At 50.2% G+C, this 22,811-nt stretch overlaps 1 long non-coding RNA gene across 2 annotated transcripts in view; it reads right to left on the bottom strand.

Annotated features, from left to right (window-relative positions):
* Positions 1 to 22,811, bottom strand: part of LOC123575764 — a 43,390-nt gene that overhangs the window by 19,300 nt on the left and 1,279 nt on the right. Inside the window, exons 1-3 of one of the 2 annotated variants that reach the window (XR_006700988.1) lie at positions 7,489 to 8,627; positions 5,856 to 6,000; positions 5,492 to 5,708 (exon numbers count right to left, since the gene is read on the bottom strand). This is a non-coding gene — a long non-coding RNA (uncharacterized LOC123575764). Of the gene's footprint in view, positions 1 to 5,491; positions 5,709 to 5,855; positions 6,001 to 7,488; positions 8,628 to 22,811 lie in introns of those variants that run through there. The other variant, XR_006700987.1, reaches the window with a different exon arrangement.

Genomic DNA, 22,811 nt, shown 5'->3' on the forward strand with positions numbered 1-22,811 from the left:
CCACACAGGGCAGCGGCACAAGTGAGCCCACACGGGCAAGACCCCTTAACCACAGACAGAGAGGAACTAATGGGCAAAGCTGAGAAAACACTGTTTTGTAGAGCTGTCTCCAGCTTGTATATGATACCCAAAGGCAGAGCTGTGCTCTTCAGCGAGAAAATCAAAGATATTTTTCACACCCTGGCCAGAGATGTTTCAAAGGAGGAGTCAGAGACAGGAGCGCTAAAAAAATGCCATTGCGTATCCACCTTAAAAGAAAATAAAATTCATCTCCAGAAACTAGTACAATTCCCAGTACATGGCATTCACTAGCCAATGTATACAGAAAATATTGGTTGCATGGAGGATGGGTGGATGGATGGATGGAAGGAAGGAAGGAAGAAAGGGAGTAAAAGGGAGTAAAAATGAATGAATGAACATAAAAATGCTCCCATGTTGGGCTTCTATCTTTAGGATTCTGTCTGGTCACCAAAATGATCAGAAGCTGCTATTTCAACAAGTACCAAGGCAGGCTTTCATCATGAACAGCTTTTCATGACCCAATGTTAGCCACAAGGCCACTGTTAGCTTGAAGGAGAACTCTCCACAATATTACGAAAATGATCCCCTCTTGGAGGGTGATTAAGAAAAGCACCTGCTCTGGGCTGGCACCACCAGAGCCCACACCTTTCATTCCCTGTTCATTGCCTCTGTGAGGTACTTCTGTGCAGTGCACAAAATGAACATCAGGACTAAGTGGCTCTGATTAGTTGTAGGAGGAAGCAAAAGCTAACAACTTGGGAGGAGACAGACTGTGGCTCAGTGGTTTGCAGACTCTTTTCTCCAGTCCCCTTTCAGGCTAGAATTGGGGTTTCTAGCCAGTGGCCCTAGGTGAGCACACATAGAGGTGTTATGGCAAAGAGACAGAGAAAAGAAATCCTATGTAATCTTTACCCTGATCAAGATAAACAATACTTCCATTACCCACAGAGACTTCTCTCCTGCCCCTTTCCAATCAACATCCCCAACTCTAGCTTCTTGGGCAATCACTCCTAAGACCTCTATCACATAGATCAGTTTTGTCTGTTCTTTCATAAAAATGGAATCATATAGTATGTTCTCTTTTGTGTCTGGCTTCTTTAACTCACGATAACGTGTTTCAAATTAGTCCATTATTGTGAGTAGCAGTAACTCATTCCTTTCGTGCTGAGAAATACATTCAAATGGCCAAATCACACACAAAAAGATGTTCAAAGTCATTAGCCATCAAGGAAATACGAAGACAAACAATGAGATCCCTCTACACCTTCAAAGGACCAGCTAAAAATAAAGACTGACCATACCAAGCGTTGGTGAGGATATGTAGAATCTGGAACTCTTGGATACCGCTTGTAGGAGAGTGCACTGGTAAAAATCACTATGGAGAACTGGCTGGCTTTCTAATAAACTTAAACATACACCTCTTCTCTTCTATGACCCAGAAATTCTACCTCTAGGTATTTATTCAAGAGAAATGAAAACAGAGAGGGAGGCAAATCATAAGAGACCCTTAAATACGGAGAAAACCAAAGGCTGCTGGAGGGGAGGTGGGTGAGGAATGAGCTAAATGGGTGATGGGCACGAAGGAGGGCGCTTGTGGGGTGTTACATGGAAGGGGTGAATCCCTGGGTTCTACTCGTGAAACCAAAATACTACACTGTATGTTAACTAATTTGAATTTAAATAAATAAATTGTTGGGGCGCCTGGGTGGCTCAGTCGGTCGAGCGGCCGACTTCGGCTCAGGTCATGATCTCGCGGTCCGTGAGTTTGAGCCCCGCGTCGGGCTCTGTGCTGACAGCTCAGAGCCTGGAGCCTGTTTCCGATTCTGTGTCTCCCTCTCTCTGACCCTCCCCCGTTCATGCTCTGTCTCTCTCTGTCTCAAAAATAAACGTTAAAAAAAATTTAAAAATAAATAAATAAATAAATTGTTTAAAAAGAGAGAAATGAAAACATAAAACCACAAAACGACCTTTACAAGAATGTTCACAACGGCTTTGTTTATAAAAGCCCCAAGTGGAAACAGCCGAGAGGTCCATCACTAAGAGAATGGATAAATAAACCGTGATATGTCCACACAACGGACATGTGACTCTTAAGTCTCTGGGGCTTCGGTTTAGGGGAAGAATGATTTTAGGCCACACACAGAATCGCTAGAGGAATAACGTGGAAAGTGGCTTACAAATACAAGATTTATTTTTGGCTTTATTGCGACATAAGTAAGAAAAAGACAAAGAAAAGGTAAGTGAAAAAAAAAAAAGTCACAAACCAACATGCTCTTGGCCGCCAATTCCCAAACCTACTTATCCCTCTGGATCCACCTGCCATTTTCTACCTGCAAGCAAGAAATAGTCCTGAAATGAAACCATTTTTGCCAAAACAAAAACAAGGTGACCAGAAGGGTCGGTCTTAGAGCCTCAACCTTTAAGAAACCGCCAAATTTCCGGCACATGGTTAATCTGCTCACTTAGAAATCTCAAAGCATCCGCTGCTGCATCCTTCCCATAATATTGATTTTGTTTTATTATTAACTGCCTCATCTTTTATTCTGTTTTAATCTGCAAACCACCTTAAAACTCTGGAAACAGGCGGGAAAATAATCAGGTGCACACACACGTGCACTCAAACACACACATGCATGTGCGATGCCTTCCCCACCTGCGTGTACATGGAGGCCTTCACGTTTTCTACATCTGTGTACAATCAGCATAGTATAAACCAATGAGTCACTGGAGAGCAAACATGGCAGAACATATACATCTCAGCGAGGTCCCCAAAGTGGAGAGTTTCTATCCTTCTTCCCACGATGCTGTTCTCGCTCAAAACATTTTTGGATCTTTGGAAACGATGTTCTATAAAGAATTGTGAAAATAGCAGAGCCTATTAACCTGGGAGGAGAAAAGCCCGCCCTTCAATATTTGAAGAGCCATTGTGCAAAAGAAGAAATACATGCTTTGTAGCCATTTTCCACTTGAGGAAACGGAAGTTACGTCACTTGCCTGCGGTCATGCAGCCAATGAGCGGTGCTGGCTTGATTTGAGCCCAGGCAGTCTGCCCCCAAGCTGGCCTCATAGAACAGAATGAGACAGACTAATGATGAAGAATGATATTGTATCTCAGGTGTTCTGGCGGAAGACTACTGGGGGACAGTGGGTGCTTCAAGGGCTTCAAGGGGAGTGCTCAGTCAGCCCCAGGGACTGGGGGGATGGTGGTAGGTCCCGGGAAGGACCTCATGGAAGAGCTGCCATTCACAAGGAAAGGGCTGATAAAACCTGATTCATCTCTTTGCAGACTGGTGGGTTCTTACATTCTCACCTTTTCCCAAGGTTGTTTCGGAAAAAGCCAGGTAGGACTTGTAACATCCCTCACCTCGTCCCTATCCTTATGCTTGTCTGGTCCTCAAAGGGCACTTAAACTCTCTCCTGCAGATCGGGATCTTGTGACAGCTTTGGAAGATGGGGTCACTACAAGGATATAAGTGACCTGCCAATGCCTTCTCCTGTCTGCCTCCCAGACTCTGGAAATCCGTCATGAGATCTTTCTTCAGCAGTCAGGTGGTGGTCCAAGGAGTGTGTGTGCATGTGTGTGCGTGTGTGTGTGTGTGTGTGTGTGTGTGTGTGTGTGTGTTGAAAGGGAGGCAGGGAGGGGGGCTGCCTCTCCCTCAGCCCCAGAGCATCCAGCCTCTGCACACACAAAGCCGAAGCTGCCTGGCCCTTTGATCGGGACCCCATGCTGTGCCTTGTTCAGGGAATTTTTAAATTCTCTTTCATTTTATTGAGCGGCTTTGCTCCCCACCTCCCATGCCTAAGTCAGTTCTCAGGATTATTGGGTCCTTCTCTTCATTGATTTGTTTTTCTGACCTTTGTAGTAGATACCAAAATATATGGATGGAACAAGAAAGGAAGGAGGAAAGGGAAGGGGAGGGAGCCCAGGTAGCCTCTGAAAGGGAGGGCCGATGGTGAGGATCTTGGGTCTGGCCACATTTCACAGAAAAGAGAGAAGTCAGGTGGCAGACACCTAGTGCTCTGGAAGAGGAAGTCCCTGGCTTGCGGGGGTTGACCACTGAAGACCAGGCTGAGGCCACTAGGCTGAGTCCCCACACGCACCGGAGACTGACGCTGGACCTCTGCATCTGTATGCATTTGCTTTCTGTTGGAAAAACTCCTGTGTCAGCCCCGTCTTTCATTCTTTCAGAGAATACTCACTTGACTCAAGGCCCTGCCCTAAGAACGCACGCACACCCTTCCTTCCCTGTGTCAGGGAGCCCGTTTTGTATTAAACCCCACGTCCTCAGAACAGCCACACTAGTTGGTGCATGTTCCATCACGGACACTGAGAAGGAGGAAATGAATGCCTGCGGAGTACCCGCCGCCTGTCACTGTGAGGTGTTTCATTTGCATTACAGGTTACTAGGCGACACTTTGCCTGCCATTCCGGAACCGAAGCTAGACTCACAGCAGAGCCACCAACTGGAAGGCGGTGCTGGATCTAAGAAGGACGCTTCCTTCCGGTGGGTGTGAACGCTGTTCCCATCTCAAAGCCAAGTGAGAAGGCTTCGAGAGTCAGTGGTAAAGATCTGGGATTCCTGCAAGATGGGGAGTTTGGCCCCAGGGAGGCACAGGGCAGAAGGGGACAGCCTGGCATAGCCCGTACCTCAGTATTTGGTGAGGCTGATGACATGAATCCCCTAAAGGTCAAGAACATGGCTGGACTTGACTTGTTTTTCCTATACTCGGCTCAGGTGCGCTGCCCGCTAGGCACAGGGAGGCAGGAGCAGGAGGCTGTATGGTAGACCTTACAGTGAAAGTCGAGTAGGGGGTGGGAAAGGGCGGCCTCCATCAGGGACTTACCACCGGGCCCTTCAAAGACCCTGACACACACCCTGCAAGAAAGCCTAGCCTTTGGACTCATGTCACAAAGAGTATCGACGACAGGTCAGTGTTGGCCCAAGAAACACCAGCATCCACCAAAGGGAGCACCAGAGACGGGCACAATTATGTAAAGAGAGGCTTGTCCTTTTCCTCTTCCTTTGACCAGAGAGGCCATTCTGGAAGAGCCAGACTCTGAAGGATAGATGCTCCAAGCTACCTAGAAGGAGGGAGGTCATGGAGGTGAGATTTAAATGGAGTTTGAGAGTCACGAGGCCCTGCAAACACCCCTATCTGCATACCCTCCTCTTTACCTTTGGGTTCACACAGGCCTGACCTCCGACCGCCAGAATCTGCATCTCTTTGCCTACAGCCTTTCTCTGGCCACTGAAGCCCTCTCTGCTCACAAACAAGGGCTGGGGAATTGACACCCCTAGAAGCAGCCCTCACCCACTGACAGGTGGGTTTCCATGTATAAATACCCCAGCTCCTTCATTTGGATAGAATAACTCTGAGTCACTTGTCCTACACTGTATTAGTTATCAATCGCTGTCTAACAGCTTATCCCCCAAACCTAGCAGCTTAAACAACAACAAATATGTATTACCTCACAATTTCTGCTGGTCAGGAATTCAGAGGAAGCTTGAATCGGTGCTTCTGGCTCCAGGTTGCTCATGATTTTGCAGTCAAGATGTCAGCCGGGGTTGCAATCAGTTGAAGGCCTGACCGGGGCTGAATGGTCTGTTTCCAATGTGGCTCCTTGACATTGATGGCTGCTGGCAGGCCTCAGACTGCCACCACTTACACTTCTTTGTGATCTGTGGCTGGAATCCAAGAGAATGAGAGACCAAAGTGAGAACAGCAAAGTCTTTTATGACCCAACCTTCAAAGTCAGATACTGTGTTAATTGTCTATGGCTGTCTGACAAATTACCCCGAGACTTAGCAGTTTTCAGAAATGTATTAACTCACCATGCCTATTGGTCAGGAATCTGGCACACCTTAGCTGGGTGCCCCTTGGTGCCTCTGACTCAGAATTCCTCACTAGCCTCTTCCCCACGTGGGCCTCTCCATAGCATAGCTCACAACATGGGGGCTGTTTTCTTTTTTCTCAGAGCTAGTGAAGGAAAGAGCAAAAGAACATAAGCCAGGCAGAAGCCAGAATCTTTTTCTGACCTAATCTCAGAAATGACATCCATCACTTTTGTCATATTCTATGGTTAGAACTGAGTCACTTCTTATGTGGTTATAAATGGCCTACACTCAAGGGGGTGGATTGTGCGAGGTCACGAATACCAGCAGGTAGAGAGAATTGGGGCCCTCTCAGAGGCTGCTCTCCATGCTATAGCATCACTTCCGCCATATTCTACTGGACACACAGGCCACACGCATAATTCAGTGTGGGAGGGAATTACACAAAGGCACAAATACCAGGAGGTGAGGATCACTTGAGCCGACCTGAAGGCTAACCCCCACGAAAACTGTTTCCAGAGTTCCCCACTGAAGTTACGTACCTGTTGATAACGTACTTTTGAATGCCTTCCTTCCTTCCCTGGCTCACTTCCCCACTCCCCTACGGGTCTTTCCTGACATTGCCTCCCAAATAAACCACTTGCACATGAATCCTTATTCCAGGGCCTATTCTGGGACAAACCCAACTAAGACAAAGAGTGATACATTAAATTAGACTTTTATAGGGGCACCTGGGTGGCTCGGTTGGGCGTCCAACTTTGGCTCAGGTCATGATCTCGTGTTTTGTGGGTTCAAGCCCCGTGTCGGGCTCTGTGCTGACAGCTCAGAGCCTGGAGCCTGCTTCGAATTTTGTGTCTCCCTCTCTGCCTCTCCCCCACTCGCGCTCTGTCTCTCAACAATAAATGAACATTAAAAAAATGTTCTTAATTTTTTATAAAAGTGTGTGCCTATGTGTGAGCGTGTGTTAGGGACTAATGCAAAATTTATTTCTTGCTGTGAGACACAGCAAAAATTTTGAAAGCCATTGTAGTTAGCATCACAGAATTTCAGGGCACCAGTGGTTCATTTAACCCTGATGATATCTAGAAAGACTAGACCTTAGAGAATTCAGCGGAGGTAGAGAGAAGACAAACACGAAAAACTGGAAAGTGCATGGTGCATCCAGAAACAATGATGTGTGAAACTAGGGTTGTTACTTCCTGAGTTAATTCCCCGTTTTCTGTTGGAGTTTTATTTCTATCTTCTCATCACCTTATTTCAAGGGGGGCCTTGTGTCATGATGCCCATATCCTGTCTGAGCTCCAGCCAGGCCTCATGCCTAGCAAATAGCCCATACTTTCATGAAGGAGAATTGCTGTAACCAAATTGTAGAGGCGAAATGTGAGAAAACTTCATAGCACTTGCGGGGGGAGGAGTGGAGCTCCCAGGAGTAAGCTAAGTCACTTGAAACAACTGTACATTTTCATACACTTTTCAAAACTCACTTTGAGACTGACTTTAGATAGATAGGTACCAAATGACTCTTGACCTCTAAGTACCCCCAAAATGCCCGGGAGAAATCAAGGCATTCCAAAGCACTCAGTTGTGGGCCTATCAAGGGCTGGCTAGAGGAGCTTAAATCCAAATTAATTACCCAGATATCTCTAGTTCAGAAGTTGGGCCACAGACAAACTCATCAGCATGCAACAACAGCACCAGTCCCACGGTGAGAAGAAAAGGAAGCAGGATAATGAGGACAGTAGATAAAAGGGAGACCGTGGAGGAGGATCTTAATTGTATCTTAATTGAGTCACACACTTTCTCCTTCATGCAGATCCCAGCCCTCAAGTCAGAGCAAGAGTGGCCTCTCTGCTTGGGTGCTTCCTGTGTCCCAGCCATGACTGGTGTCCAAGGTCAACATACTGTGGCTTTCCATTAGGAAATAAGTGTATCGGTTAATGGTTGCTGCAGCCATGCTATACAATAAACCACCCCAAATCTTAGTAGTCGTCACTCGTGTCACCCATGCACCTGCAGGTCTGTGGGTCTGCACGTCAGCCGGACGCTGGTTGGTTCAGGCTCCGTCTCAAGCTTTGGGCGTAGCTTATCTTGGCCCTCGCTGAGGCTTGGCTCATCTCTGCCCCCCCAAGTATAAACCTCAGGGCCCAGAGACCTAGAAGGTCTTCTCTGACACACAGGGAAAAAGCAGAAAATCCAAGGGCTCTCAAGACTTGAGCTTGGAACTGGCAACCCCTCACTTCCATCCATGTATCACTGGCCCAAGGATGTCACATGGCAGAACCCAGAGTCAAGGGGTTACGCTCCACCCACAGCGAGGCCGTGGCAAGGGTGAGGACAGAAGGCAGAGTGATGGATATAGAGACAACGATTCCATCCACCAGGGTCCGGGCCCTGCCTCCAAACCCAAAGTGAAGCCATGAGACTTGATAGAGACTCTGGAATTCCGATCCATTGGTTATATTTCTGATAATGAGGAGGCATGAAGATGAGGGTGACACGCTCACACACCAGGCCACCGTGAAAACCCGCGGACGCCGATGGGGCGCACACCCATTCCATCTGCACTTTGGAACTAGTCGGGGTAGACCCCCGTGCTCACGGGCCCACATCGTCAGAACTTGTCATCGCTTGCCGTCCAGAGAGGCGTGGCGTCTCCTCTGACGTCAGACTGTGAGGGGAAGGAAGCAGCTCTTTCTTCAAAGACACATGTGCTGCTCTGCAATCAGGAACGTTCCATAATCATGTCATGTCTTTCACGTTGACTCTGGCCTATGTGGTTGGCTGGGAAGGCTGCTTCTGGGAAGGAAAAAATATATATTTCTTTCCTGAAGGTAGAGTCCAGACGAATCCAGCTTTTTGACCTGGATGGTCAAAACCAAGAAACTACCTCAGACGGCTCCCACCTGAAGAGCTTGGAGCTGGTGGTAACAAAATGCACTCCCAGGCCTTGTGAGTCACTCCTTGAGAGGGTGCGGGGGTCGCAGCACCTAGACCTGCAGCTTGACCCTGCACCAAAGTGCCTGCCCAGGGAGCGGGTGGGGGCTCAATTCCACACTGTCTTCCACTTGCCAAGCCAAGCACCCAGACCGGGGGCTGCATTATCCCAAAGCAACTTTGATAACTCATCCGCCCACAAGGGGCACATTTTGGTAATTCACAGAGAGATGACTTAGCACCTCCTTGGCCGTCAGATGTTCGGTTCTCCCGGATCTCCCAAAGCTACCCAAAGCACGGGGCCTGGCAGTGTGTGAAACTGGATTCCTCTTTCCAGCTCTTCGCTACTCCACCCCCCCACCCCACCCTCCCCCCCCCCCCCCCGCCCTCCCCGCTGAGCACTGACATCCACACCCTTTGCATGTGACTCTGCACTGCCCTCCATTGGAAGAGGCAGGATGTACATCTCCATCCTACCCACAGTGGACTTGACCATGGACCTGCTTTGCCCAGTAGCATGTGAATGGATGTGAAGTGAGCAGAGACACTTTCAAAGCACTTGCTTCATCTAGCTTGGCCTCCTGAGTCTCAGCCACCTGCTATGAGAAGGGCATGCTCCTTCTGGTACCAGAGCGAGGAATCCCACGGTGACCCACAGTCTGAAACAGAGCCACCTTCACTGCCCCACAGATCGATAAGCAAAAACAACAGATGCGTGTTGTTTATCATGCAATAAAACCTGACTGATACACATGGCGATTCATGGAAGAGGACAAACTCTCCTCTCAAAGCAAGAAGCCTCAGTCATCCAGTTAAGAGGAGGCATCCAGGGGTGAGCAGAAAATGTGAATGCCCAATTGATATCCCACCAGAGAACTGATCAGAGACACAGACCCTGGCTGGAAAGGAAATTTGAGGACACCAGATGAGATCAAATGCGCTCAGAGAAAGGTCAGAAGTCATGCCTCGCCAGACTCTGGAGCTGAGCTTCCAGGACTTTCCATGGCATGCCCGAGGCTTCTGTTGTGAGGGAGAAGGGGCTGCCGGGAGTTCTGAGTGTGCCCAGGTACCGTGATGTCCATCTAGGTGGCCCCAAACCCAGTGCCACCCGACCGCTGCAGCAAAGGCCACCATGCTGGGCGGGCCTGTCTGCTCCAGCACCCACACTTAGGTTTCCTTGTGGAGAGTTACAACACACGCCCAGCTCGCCCCTCCAAGGATGGCAGACGTTTTGTCTGCGGGAACCCTTCCACTGAGTCGGCCAGGTTTTAAGGAGAGCTGTGCACCAGATAGTGCTGCCACCTCGACACGTTTATCAGACCTTGATCGCAGCTCTACCCAACTGCGGTCTATTTGGCTTTTGCAAATGCAGATGCATGTCTCACCACTCGTGGTAATCAGCTGAAGAACATTCAGGTTCAGTAGCATGTGGGAAGAGATTTTGGGAAGGAGAAAGGAAGAGAATTCCTTTACTTGCTGCTTCCAGCCCCCAAAGACCAAAGTCAAATGCTTAATCCTCAAGGGTCAGTTTGGAAAACATGCCCTTGCCCAACATGCGCCGTGCTTGGACAGAAAGAGGCAGGAGAAGGCCACCTTCCGAGTGACCTCTTTACCAGGTGTGACGGTGCCAGACCCCAGGAGAACAGTGACATCTGGGTTCACCCTCCTTTAAATCCGTTTAGAACTGTACCCAGGAGAAACATCTTTGCTAAGAACTTTTTGAATAACAAAGGAACCTGTTAAGGATAAGAGGACCAGTCCCACTTCGGCTCAGGTCATGATGTCACGGTTCGTGGGTTCGAGCCCCACGTGGGGCTCTGTGCTGACAGCTCAGAGCCTGGAGACTGCTTTGGATTCTGTGTCTCCCCCTCTCTCCACCCCTCCTCTGCTGGCACTCTGTCTCTCTCTCTTTCTCTAAAATAAGTAAACATTAAAAATTTTTTTTAAAGAATAAGCATACTCGGGGCGTCTGGGTGGCTCAGTCGGTTAAGCGTCCGACTTCAGCTCAGGTCACGATCTCACGGTCCGTGAGTTCGAGCCCCGCGTCGGGCTCTGGGCTGATGATGGCTCAGAGCCTGGAGCCTGCTTCCGATTCTGTGTCTCCCTCTCTCTCTGACCCTCCCCCGTTCATGCTCTGTCTCTCTCTGTCTCAAAAATAAACGTTAAAAACAAAATTAAAAAAAAAAAAAAGAATAAGCAGACCAGCACCACATAAAGAAAATTAAGGTTCAGCCAAAAAATGCATATTGAAAACCCACGATGGGGCTTTCGCATGAATCATCGCTAATCCCTCAACAACTCTTTAGGGCAAGTGGTTTGACACATGCAGGAGGGGAGGTCAGAGAGATGATGTGATTAACCCGCAGTCACCCAGCAACTCAGTGACAGGACCCGAATTCAAATCCAGTGCTAGTCTGACTCGAGAATTTATATTCTTCCCATCATATAGACTAACATAAGTTAACCTTAATATTTTATATAAAGCAGATATAGAATCTCAGCCTACAAACACAGGTGTCTAACAAATATAACTTTCTTTAGTTCTCTATTATTCAACCTAGTTTCTCTTTCGAGCTCATTCCAGCAGCGGGGAGGTAACTTAAACTCAAGCCAACATCTTGCCCTGTCCTTCCCAGGGTCGTGCAGCAGGCCCTCGGATGCTCTGCACCATGTCCCCCTGGGCAGTCGTTGGGGACAGCTCCACATAAGTCCACGCACACTGACAGTACCCAAGTCAGGCACGGGCCACCGTGCCTCTCTTCTCTGCTGCCTCAGTGGGGAGGTAACAAGCCTCTTCGCCCTGTTAAAAGAAAACCACGGGCCCAAAATGGCGTCACTTAGGCCACGTCATGAAACCAGGGCTTAATCCCTAATCTAATTACAGTCCCAACCTCCCCCAGAGATGTTAAGTCCTAACCACTCAGGAATTTTCTGACTGGCGCCAATGAGGTCCTCTGTCACACGGGCCCTCTCCATCCCTCAAAGGAAGATGAGGTGATCTGTAGGATCAGATCCCCTGCCCTTCCCCCTAAGGGAAAGTGACCTTGTCTGGAAAAATCTTTCTCTTTTGCTAATAACTTTCTTGCCCCACCCTCCTTCCTACAAAAATCTTCCATTTTGTACAATTCCTTGGACCCCCCCCCCCCCCCAGTTGCTAGATGGGATGCCACCGGATTCATGGATCAATGAATAAAGTCAGTTAGATCTGTAAATTTACTCAGTTAAATTTTGTTTTCTTTTTTTTTTTTTTTTTTTTTCAACGTTTATTTATTTTTGGGACAGAGAGAGACAGAGCATGAACGGGGGAGGGTCAGAGAGAGAGGGAGACACAGAATCGGAAACAGGCTCCAGGCTCTGAGCCATCAGCCCAGAGCCCGACGCGGGGCTCGAACTCACGGACCGCGAGATCGTGACCTGGCTGAAGTCGGACGCCCAACCGACTGCGCCACCCAGGCGCCCCTAAATTTTGTTTTCTAATAGTCCTCTGGGAAGATAATTTTGAGGCCTGTTCTTCAGAGGGTCCCCTGAGACACAGAGCCCCAGCTGCTTGCGGCATGACCTGATCATTGATGCCCCCTTTTTCGGCTGCTCCTCCTTCCCTGACTCATTCCTCCCACTCACTCGCTTCTGCTTCCTGGGATCTCCTTCCAAATAAACTACTTGCACGTGGATCCTTGTCTCAGGCTCTGCTCTCGGGGAACTCAAACTAACATGCAACAAGCCCAAGTTCCTGGGAACTTCCGCAGGGCCACGGCATAGCAAGGGCAGAGCAGGGTGGAACAAGGAATCAGTAAGTCACCTGCCCCTTCGGAATCAGCCAAGCCATCCCCATCTTACCATCCCTGGCCACCAAGCTGCACAGATTGCTGCTCAGTTGTCCCTTGTTCCCATCATCTGGCTGCCTCAGGCCCAGCTTTTCTCTTCCCTATTTCTAGGCCACACCATGTGGGGGTGACAGAATCCCTCTGCTGGACTGTCCCATAGCCATTCCCATAGCCATTCCCACCTCCCCAGGGCTCTACCCAAGAAACAGAACATAGCATGCATTCTTGGGTCTCATCTGCCCGTGTTGGCCTTGGCTGCTTCCCAGGTGCTCCCCTGAGGCACCAGAACGACCATCCCTCTTTCTAGGACCATCAGAACCTGTGCTCTCATCTCTTTCCCTCTGGCTCCCTTCCTCCCCAAGCCTGGGAGAAGCCTTCTCTCAACACTCTGCGTTCCCTTGTGCTGTGTTCCCTGAGTGTTCTGTCTATGCCGAGTCCCCTCCATCCCCTGAGGGCTCTAGGGCTCTGGGGAGTTCTCTCAGGATGGTACCCTAGCTCCTTGAAAGATGGGAAGTGGGGGAGGAGGGAACCACTGTGGCAAAAAGGAGGTAACTGAAACTATAAACCTCAGTTGACATTTTTTTCAATATCATTCTTCCACATGTGTGAGACACATGACAAATAATCCATAGTACAATGCAGTCCCGGTAGGGAACCCCCGCGTTTCTTCACCAGGCGGTTGGAGGAAACCCCCCACGTTTCCTCCAGATCTTTCCCATGTCCGCTACCGTCCTGGGTTGGCTTCTTCATTTCCTGATGTTGGGGTATCTGTACTATGAGAAGGGGCCCATCCTGTTCATACTCTGACTTCGGGGGTAACCAACTACAATCCTTTTTTTAAAAAAAAATCTATTTATTTATTTATTTACTGAGAGAAAGAGAGCATGGGAGGGGCAGAGAGAGAAGCAGCGAGAGAGAATCCCAAGCAGGCTCCACGGGGTCAGCACAGCACCCGATACAGGGCTGAACTCCCGAACCGTGAGATCATAACCTGAGCCAAAGTCAAGAGTCTGACACTTAACCAACTGAGCCACGCAGGTGCCCCACAACCAGCAGCCTTTCTGTAAAATGACTGTGATGATGGCTACTTGCCCCAGAACCATCTCCTGTCCCTCGGGGGGTGGGCACTGTGGTGGGAAGGGTACCTTTGGCTCCGGTGGCAGCTGTCCCCGAGCCCAGGGGAGCACATAACTGGTCCCCGAACACATTCACTCTTCACGCTTGTGTCCAGACCAAGAAGATAACAATTCCGTCCCTTCTCGAGAGAAACTGAGGCACAGTTCCTACTGAAAATGGTTTCCAAATTCACGGAATCACTGACTACCTGAGGCCCATGCCTTCGACTGCCTTGCAAAGCCAGAATCCCTGGTCAAGAGGAAACATTGCCTTTGCCGCTTCCAGTGCCCTGACCTTGCAGCCCAGTTAAGGCTGGTGGGTGGCTTGTGGCTGCTGCTTTTAAGTACAGCTCAAACTCTCCTCCTTTCAGAACCTTTCCCTCACTCTGGTTTGGGGACTGAGGAAAGATCACCGCTTGTAAAGAGCATCACGAGCCAGGCTCTTATGGTATAATTGCCAGCCTCGATTTGGAAACCTGGGGTAAGCCATGGCCAATGCTATAGTAACAGAGTCCCTAAGGGCTGCTGCACCCGGTGTTACAGTCCTTCCAGGAATACTTCGGTGCCCTCTGCTGAGGGAATGTCCCCACCAAGTTGGCCCTCCCTTTGTCTCTTCTCTTGAGGCTCCTCAGGATGAAAAATCTCTCAGACTAACTCAGCTTTCATGCTCATTCCCCTCTACCCTCTCAATGACCAGGTCCTTGGAACAGGGTCCCTTTGCTCCAGGCGATGCTCTTTGTGCCCACCTGGAGTGACAGCCCTTTGAGGTAATCTGTTTCAGATGGCCTGGACCGGAAGGATGAAAACACTGGCCAGTCCCAGCAATGAAAGTCTTATGTCGGGCGAAAACGCCCTTCTTGGGGCCGTCGCTACCCCTCCCCCTCCTGCTCTCCACGAGAGGAGGTCTCTCCTCCACTCACTGCCCTCCTAGCTCTTTCACCCCCCGCAGAGAGGGGGAGATGCTTGGTCAGAGCCAGGGTTGTAGACTGGGCACCATTGCTAGGTCTTGCACTCTGCTGGCTCCCATTCATTCTCCCACCGGCTCTCACGCTGTCATTCTCAATCCCAAGCGGCTGGGGGAATAAGAGAACCAGGGTCCTAGAGAGCCTGTCTCTCCACAGGCATGCTCAAGCACATGAGCACCACCATTCACATTCAGGGACATCAAGAAATCCCAGAAGTCATGGGTTGAATGGCGTCTCCTCAAAAGATACATCCACTTGAAACCTGTCACTGTGAGTTTATTTAGAAAAAGGGTCTTTGCAGGGGTGCCTGGGTGGCTCAGTCAGCTGAGCTTCCCATTTCGGCTCAGGTCATGATCTCACAGTTCGTGGGTTTGAGCCCCACATCGGGCTCTGTGCTGACAGCTCAGAGCCCGGAGCCTGCTTCGGATTCTGTGTCTCCCTCTCTCTCTGCCCCTCCCTGTTCGCACTTTGTCTCTATGTCTCAAAAATCAATGGACATTAAAAAATTATAATAAAAAAGGGCCTTTGCAGCTGTAAGTAAGTTAGGAACAGCCAGATGAGATCACCCAGGATTACCCACGTGAGCCCTAAGTCCAGTGGCAGGTCTCCTTATAAGAGTCAGAAGAGGAGGAGATCCAGATACAGAGAAGAAAGACATGTGAAGACACAGAGGAAAAGACCATGTGGAAATGGAGGCAGAGACGGGAGGGATGTGGCCGCGAGTCTAGGAACTCCTGGAGCCACTTGAAGCTGGAAGATGCCAGGAAGGGGCTCCCTCAGAGCCTCCAGAGGGAGTGTGGCCTTGCCCGTACCTTATCTTACATTTAAGTGTTAAGACAGTCCAGTCCAACTCAATGGCAAAACTTTAAAGTTTCTCCCCTTTCCCCAACTTGAGCCTGACTTAGGGCCAGAAACCTATAAACCTCCAAAGTGGAGCAGGAGAGAGAAGTTAAGGAACAAAGTCCAGTTTGAGAGTGCTCCATGATGTGGCATCCCAGCTTAATGGAGGGGTACAGGACTTTGATGGGGAGGAGTCCAGGACAGGACCCCCCATAGTAGAAGAGCCTTGCAGGGGGCTCAGGTCTGGTGGGAAACTGTAAAAATGTAATGCTCCAGAGATGGTGTGGACGAGCCGTGAGCTAACCCCCAATTTGCCTTGACTTATCGCTGCCAGGTATATCTAGTTCTGGGGTCAGTGAAGAAAAGTCAGATAGGAATTTCAGGGTTGGGACAACGCATGGAGATCTTTCAGTCCCCTCCCTCCTTTGATTTTACAGATGGGAAACAGGGACCCAGAAAAGTTCAATGTATCCAAGTTCACACAGTAAGTTCATTCCTAAGTTTCCTGCTCCCCCGCCCCTGTTGGTATGCTTTTGTTGTTTAGTTTTGTCACGCTGCTTTGGGGTACATATTCCCAGCAGATTCTGCCCCAAATGCTCAGTGGGGTATGCACGGAATTGAGATGTCAAGCCTTTGCCCTGGCACAGAACACCTGTGTGCTCTGTCCCCACCCCAGCTGGGTTTGGGCAGAGAACTCTCTGAGGACAAATTAGCCCGGGGCTGGAAGCCTTAGGCTCCATTTGGGGTCATGCCAACAGAGCACAGGCAACCTTCCAAGGGCCCTGCCTCCTTCCCCAGGCCGATCAGCAAGGACCTCTATTCCCTGCCTCCTATCAGCTTCCCAGCAATGGGAGGCCTTCACCTTCTCTGATCCTTGACATCTGCTAGCCCTCTTCCTACTGCTGCCCAGTGCTGCATGTTTTAGATTGGGCTCCCTCGAAACCAATCCCTGAAACAGAGACCAGGGTATGGGTAGTTTATTTGGGAGGGGAGCCCCAGAAAGTAAGGGCGAGAGGAAAATGGGAAGGCAACACGGGGAAAGGAGAAAAGCCAATGAAGGGTGCACTCGTGAGCAGTACTGGGGTTCAATCATGCTGGGGACCCTCTGGGATACGAAAGATGTGCCTCAGAATCATCCCACTGGAAAAGTGAAAGACTGGGGCATTTATACCGACTCCTGTCCCCATTGGTCACGGGCATCTGGAGGGCATGGCTCCCTCTTGGCAGGGTGAGATTCCCTGCAGGCACGTTCCGCCCTCCATGCCAGGCTCCCTCTGAGGTTGATGTTCAGCCTTATGGAAATTACACCTCCACAGCCATCAGAAAGGTACAATAATAAAGAAATTTCTTCCATTTTGGAAGGCCTTCCTCTTTCCAAAGCCCTTTCCCACATGCCATTCTCTGTAGTCTTCACAGCAAGCCAAGGAAGAAGGTATCACAATCCCAATTCTACAGAAGAGGCAACGGAGGCTTGGCGGGGGGGGACGGGGGTGCTGCTTGCCAGAAAACATGATTACAATAGAAATATCAGAGTTGTTCTTGCCAACCCATATGGCAACACGCAATCCCTCTGCCATTTTCTTCCTCCCCTGGTGAAAGAGATGTGCCCATCAGTAGCTAAGACTTTGTTTTTCCCCTTGCCATTCAGTTGACTCTGGGAAAGGGGCCAAGCCCTCCTAGAGGGGGCTAATTTGGGTAAGAAGAAGGCCAACCAGAAGATGCCTGAAAACAGTGGCCTTGCAACTACTGGGAATCACATGGGATCAAAATCGCTGTGCACCAGGGGCTAACTTGGCCACGCTAGGCAAGTCGGCTCATCTCTCTGGGCATCCCATCCCCCTCCCCTAAGCAGAAGGCTTGGTGGGAAGGAGGTGGGCCCAACAGGCCAGTCCCTGGGGGCAGGGGGAGGCAGGAATCTCAGGTTTATAAGCCTGAGAGCAAAGGGTAACAGGGGAAGGAATGTGCTGAGCTTGACAGCAAATGAGTTGAAGATGCACCAGAGACCAGGTTGGGAGCTTCAAGGTGGGATCAAAGGGGGCTGGAGGAAAAGGGACTCGAGAATGTATCCTTAAAGCACAGAATCAGAGCATAGGAATGGAGGTCTTTGCCATTTTCATCTTCTCCACGATTGGGGTCTTACAGCCCTGGGTGCCTCGGTCGGGTTCCCTGGACCATTTTTTTTTCCAATTTTTTTTTTAACGTTTATTTATTTTTTGAGACAGAGAGAGACAGAGCATGAACGGGGGAGGGTCACAGAGAGAGGGAGACACAGAATCTGAAACAGGCTCCAGGCTCTGAGCGGTCAGCACAGAGCCCGACGCGGGGCTCGAACTCACAGACCGCGAGATCATGACCTGAGCTGAAGTCGGCCGCTTAACCGACTGAGCCACCCAGGCGCCCCTCCCTGGACCATTTAAAGAAGCCCCAACACAGGGCGCCTGGGTGGCTCAGTCGGTTAAGCGTCCGACTTCGGCTCAGGTCATGATCTCATGGTCCGTGAGTTCGAGCCCCGCATCGGGCTCTGTGCTGACCGCTCAGAGCCTGGAGCGTGTTTCAGATTCTGTGTCTCCCTCTCTCTCTGCCCCTCCCCTGCTCATGCTCTGTCTCTCTCTGTCTCAAAAATAAATAAACGTTAAAAAAAAATTTAAAAAAAAAGAAGCCCCAACACAGGACAACAAGGGGCCCCATCTCTTCCTTTGCTCATTGAAAAGGGATGTACCAGACCAGTTGTTTATAAACAGCCCCTGCTGAGTCTCCGGGAGCCTGGGGCTGTCGGAGGTGAGCAAAGGAGGATGTGGGTATGACCTCATCCCAAGGGACGGCCTGGGTCCCCCACCAAATCCCACTGGCAGAGCACTCTGCTTTCATTTGACAAAGCTTTTGAGCATCATTCTCTTTACAGAAAGGGTTTCAGAGGCTACCTATGCTCGAAGCCAATGAACTATGCAACCTTAAGAATCTTTCTGACTCTAAATTCCAGGCTGTTTTTGCAAAACAAACAAGGTAGTCTTGCTACTATGGGACCAAAGGGTTCGCTTCTCTCCTGACGGAAAGGATTTGCCTGGGAACCATTTTGTTCCTATTCTTGCTGCCATCTTGGTGCCACGTGGGTTGGTCTGAATTTGACTTTGGCATTTGTAGAGACTAACATGAGTGACTTCAGGGACCGGGGGTGATTTGGTGATCTCAGGCAGGCTGTGAAGGAGGCAAACTGGGTTCCTTCCCCGAGGGTCAGATGTTAGGCCATAAGAGTAGTCACCCACGTGCAGAGCTCTGAAGCCCTTTTTCCAAAACTAGAAATCCGATTCAATCCACAAAGCTATCCTGAGAGGTAGGTACTACCAACCCTATTTTCCAGATGGGGACAGTAAAGCTCCAAAAGCTTGAGTGACTGAACTCAGTCAAGGTCACCAACAAGTAGGGACAGAACTAGGAATAGATTCTCTTTTTCGGGTACCACATCCATGTCAATTGCACTTTTTAAAAAATTTTTTGTGAATGTTTTATTTATTTTTGAGAGAGAGAGAGACACACACACACACAGAATCTGAAACAGGCTCCAGGCTCTGAGCTGTCAGCACAGAGCCCAACATAAGGCTTGAACCCACAAACTGTGAGATCACGACCTGAGCCGAAGTCGGACCCTTAACCAACTGAGCCACCCAGGCACCCCTCAATTGCACTTTTTGAGTATGAAGATTAGTCTAGAAATTCTGACCTCCAGTTGGGTAGCAACCTACTCTTCGTACCCCAATCACATCCCCTTGCCCTTCCTATTTCAGCACACACCTGCCTAACTTCTAGCATTTCTGCCTGAGATCTGCTTTCTTCGGCCACTACAACCTGCCGGCCCAGTGAGGCAGACCAGAAGCGCAGGGGAATTTAACAACCCCCCCCCCCCCACCTTCCCACAAACAACCGGGCAGTGTCACCAGTGGCTGCCAGATGTTAGTGTATAAATACACCCCTTCTCCTACTGACGTCCCCTGTGATCACCCCCCAGATAAACCACCCACACAGAAATCCTGGAATGAGGGTCTGCCTTGGGGAACCCAAACCAAGATACAGGCTCCTCTATGGTCAGAAGTAGGGCTTACGAGAAGTCAACTGTCTCCCCGTTCCCAGGAGCTGTTGCAGATCTCTGAGACAGAATTCTTAAAGCCTGAGGAAAGAAAGGTGCCTGATTAGGAGCAGACACCAGCTTTATCCAAAACCCATAAAACATTCTATATCCCATACGAAATGTACTCTGCAGCCATTTTAAAAAATGAGGAAGATTTCAATATGTTGATAGGAAACCATAGCCAAGATGTATTGCATCGTGAAGAAAGCAAGTGACAGAATGGTGTATTTAGGATGCCACCATTTGTGGGTCTTAAAGGGATTTATACACATATGTATGCAAGAATATCTCTGGAAAGAAACATAAAAAAACAAAAATGTAGGAGTCCCTGTAGAGGGAGCCTGGGGACCAGGGACTATTCCTCCTTTTCATTGTTTGAACCAGCCTCACCCTATCTCTATATTACTTTTAAAGGGGGGGGGGGGGAATTAAATTTAACAAACAGGCTCATGAGAAGTATTCTATGTGCATCATATCTACCTGAAGAACTTATTGAAAAGGCTACTCCAACTGGCCAGGAGATTCTAGAACGTGCATTTCTAATCAGTCCCCAGGTGATTCTCACGTCAGTGGACTGTGCCCTGAGAAAACCGGCCAACAAATGCTAGTGCCTCACCCACTACAGCACAGGCTGCGGAGCCCCTGGAGGATCTGCTGGGCTGGAGACAGTGCGGGAGATATCTGTGCGCCACTGAGGGCTGTCCCTCCGAGGGCAGCACCTGTGCTCGCTGTGGCGTGACACTTGATAATAAAGGAAGGTACGAGCCACGGCCTTTCCCTGGCTCACCTCTCAAGTCCAAGGCGACCATCTCCCTCGATGGCACTCTTGGCAGGAGGTGACTTTGCTGTCTCCTCTCCCTTTGTAGAGGATGCCCCCCTAATCCGAACGGCGAGCAAAGTCAGATGCAGCTTAATTGAAAAGGAAAGGGGAGGATGAAAATCACAAGCAGCATGAAAATAAACTTGAACCCAATAGACCTTTGTAGCCATCTACAAAACACCCAGACAGAGACTGCCAGAGAAGGCAACGGCAAACGACCTCCAAAACTATTTGAAATAAACTGGATATCTGGTCATAAAGTGAGAGTCCCAGACACCCAAACTTGAGGTGATAGTGGACTTTTAATAAATCTTGGGGCTTCGTAAAATTGCAGTGACCACTAGGAAATAAAGAAATCCCCATTAAATGGTGGCCATGATGCATTATGTGGTCCATTAGATTGGTTTCCTGGGACAGGGGAGGTCTGAGAAGCAGGTGAAGAAGAAAAGTAGAGGAACTGATTGTGTGCAAGCCCGTCTGGAATTTTCATTCACACAGGCCCCAGATACCCGGGCCAACACAGTTCTCAGGTGCTGTGACGTGTGTCACAAACTGTAGAGGGACCGACTATGGGACACGTAGTAGGCAAAGGTACCTGGAGCCCTGCCCAGCCCCAGCTTCCTGCATCTGCCCCCCCTCCCCCACCCTGGGAAAAGCAGGGAAGGAGGATGGGGTAACCAAATAAAAGATGCATGCTGGGAGTCATGATCCAGCTTGGAGCTGGGGGCCCTGCCGGACCCTAGGCCCGCAGCAGAAAAGAGAGCAAAAGCCAACTTTGCCACAACGTGATAATGAGCCAGCCTCATTATAAGATTAGCTGCCGGGATGAGCAACACTCTCTTAATAATGCACGCATCGCTATGACAACCACCCACTTTGCTACCTAAAGATAACTTCATTGTGTGGCCATGTTTCCTTGTTTGAAAAGAAAAGCTGTTTGCTGTGAGCTCCACCATTTCTACTCCTCCCTGGTGCCTTTAGCTTTGTGAGTGTGTGCGTGCACATGTGTGTGCAAGCGGGCCCGTGTGCATGTGAGCGTGTGGCAGGGGGAGGCAAGGAGCCCCCCACCCCGCCGCGGCCGTCCTGGCTGCAAGGATATCGTCCGGTGCTCAAGGTTGGTAACATTTCTGCCGGGCCCAGGCACCCAAGCGTGTTGACATAATTATTCAGGAAGACAGGCTTGGCCAGGATTAATACTGTGATTAATTATGGTGGGAGCCTCAACAAGCAAGTGCATGCTCGGGAGGGCCGGGGAGGGACGTGACACAGCCTGGCTCCGGCAGGACGGCCGAGGACGGTGTTGAGTGGGGAGCTGCATGGGCCTGACTGTAATGAGAAATGAGCAAAGCGCTGAAAAATTGATGGCGCCTGCAGATTGCACAGGCTGGCGCACAGCGGGGGCCCCGCAGCCGGCGCGCCGAGTGCGCTATGCTAATGTGGGCGCCCGGCCCGGGGAAAGGGAGGAAGAAAAGCCTGCACAAAGGAGAGAAATGCAAATGACAGGCACGGAGATCAGTGCCGAGAATCCCGGATTAACTGCTGGAGCTGGTGCTCGCCTGAGTTTAACCCCTTCTGGACTGTGTCACGGCTGCAGGGGGGGCGGTTGCCGCTGGGAACTCCGGGGCCTGGATCCGGGCCCAGGCCGAGGTGGGGATGCTGGAAAATGGAGTTGGGAAGAACCAAGAAGCTGGAGGCAAGAGGCTGGTTCCTCCAGGGCGACGGACTTCTTTGGAAAAGGTTGTGGGGAGGGCGGGGTGTCGAGGAAGCGATGTCCGGGGTAGGAAATGCAGCGGCCGCAGGGCTAAGTGATTCCCGGTACCGGTGGCCCACGAGAGCTTCTACAATGTGGGCAGAGGGAGAGGAGGCGGGAAGAGAAAGCACCTGGGGACCGGAGCGGCCAGGACCCTGATCTGGGCGGCGAGCATAGTGACGATTACACCATTTAAGTGATATTGTAAGTATCAGGTCGGGGCACCTAGCAACACCTCGCTATGTTCCCATCACAAGTGAAAGCAGGAAGAAAGGAAAATGAGGCTGGTGCAGAGGAACAGGGACCTGGTTCAAAGCTTCACGGACTGGCCTTCTCTGAGAAACAAGGGAGGGAGTGCTTCATCAAGAGCGGGGATCCAAAAACACAGGTCAGCGCCTTGGTGCTTTGGGGGCCCCCCCCCCCCGCCTGCACTGGGGCACGTACTGTCTCAGAATGTCACTGCGGTTTGCGCTCATGGAGAGAAAAAGGTGCTAAAACACAGATACACCAGTCCCCAGTCCTCCTTCCTGGGAAAGCGTGGAGGGAAAGATGTGGGCAGAAGCCCCACGGGGAGTGGCAGCAGGT

Source organism: Leopardus geoffroyi, chromosome C2, assembly GCF_018350155.1.
Source record: "Leopardus geoffroyi isolate Oge1 chromosome C2, O.geoffroyi_Oge1_pat1.0, whole genome shotgun sequence".
In the NCBI taxonomy this organism is placed as follows: domain Eukaryota; kingdom Metazoa; phylum Chordata; class Mammalia; order Carnivora; family Felidae; genus Leopardus; species Leopardus geoffroyi.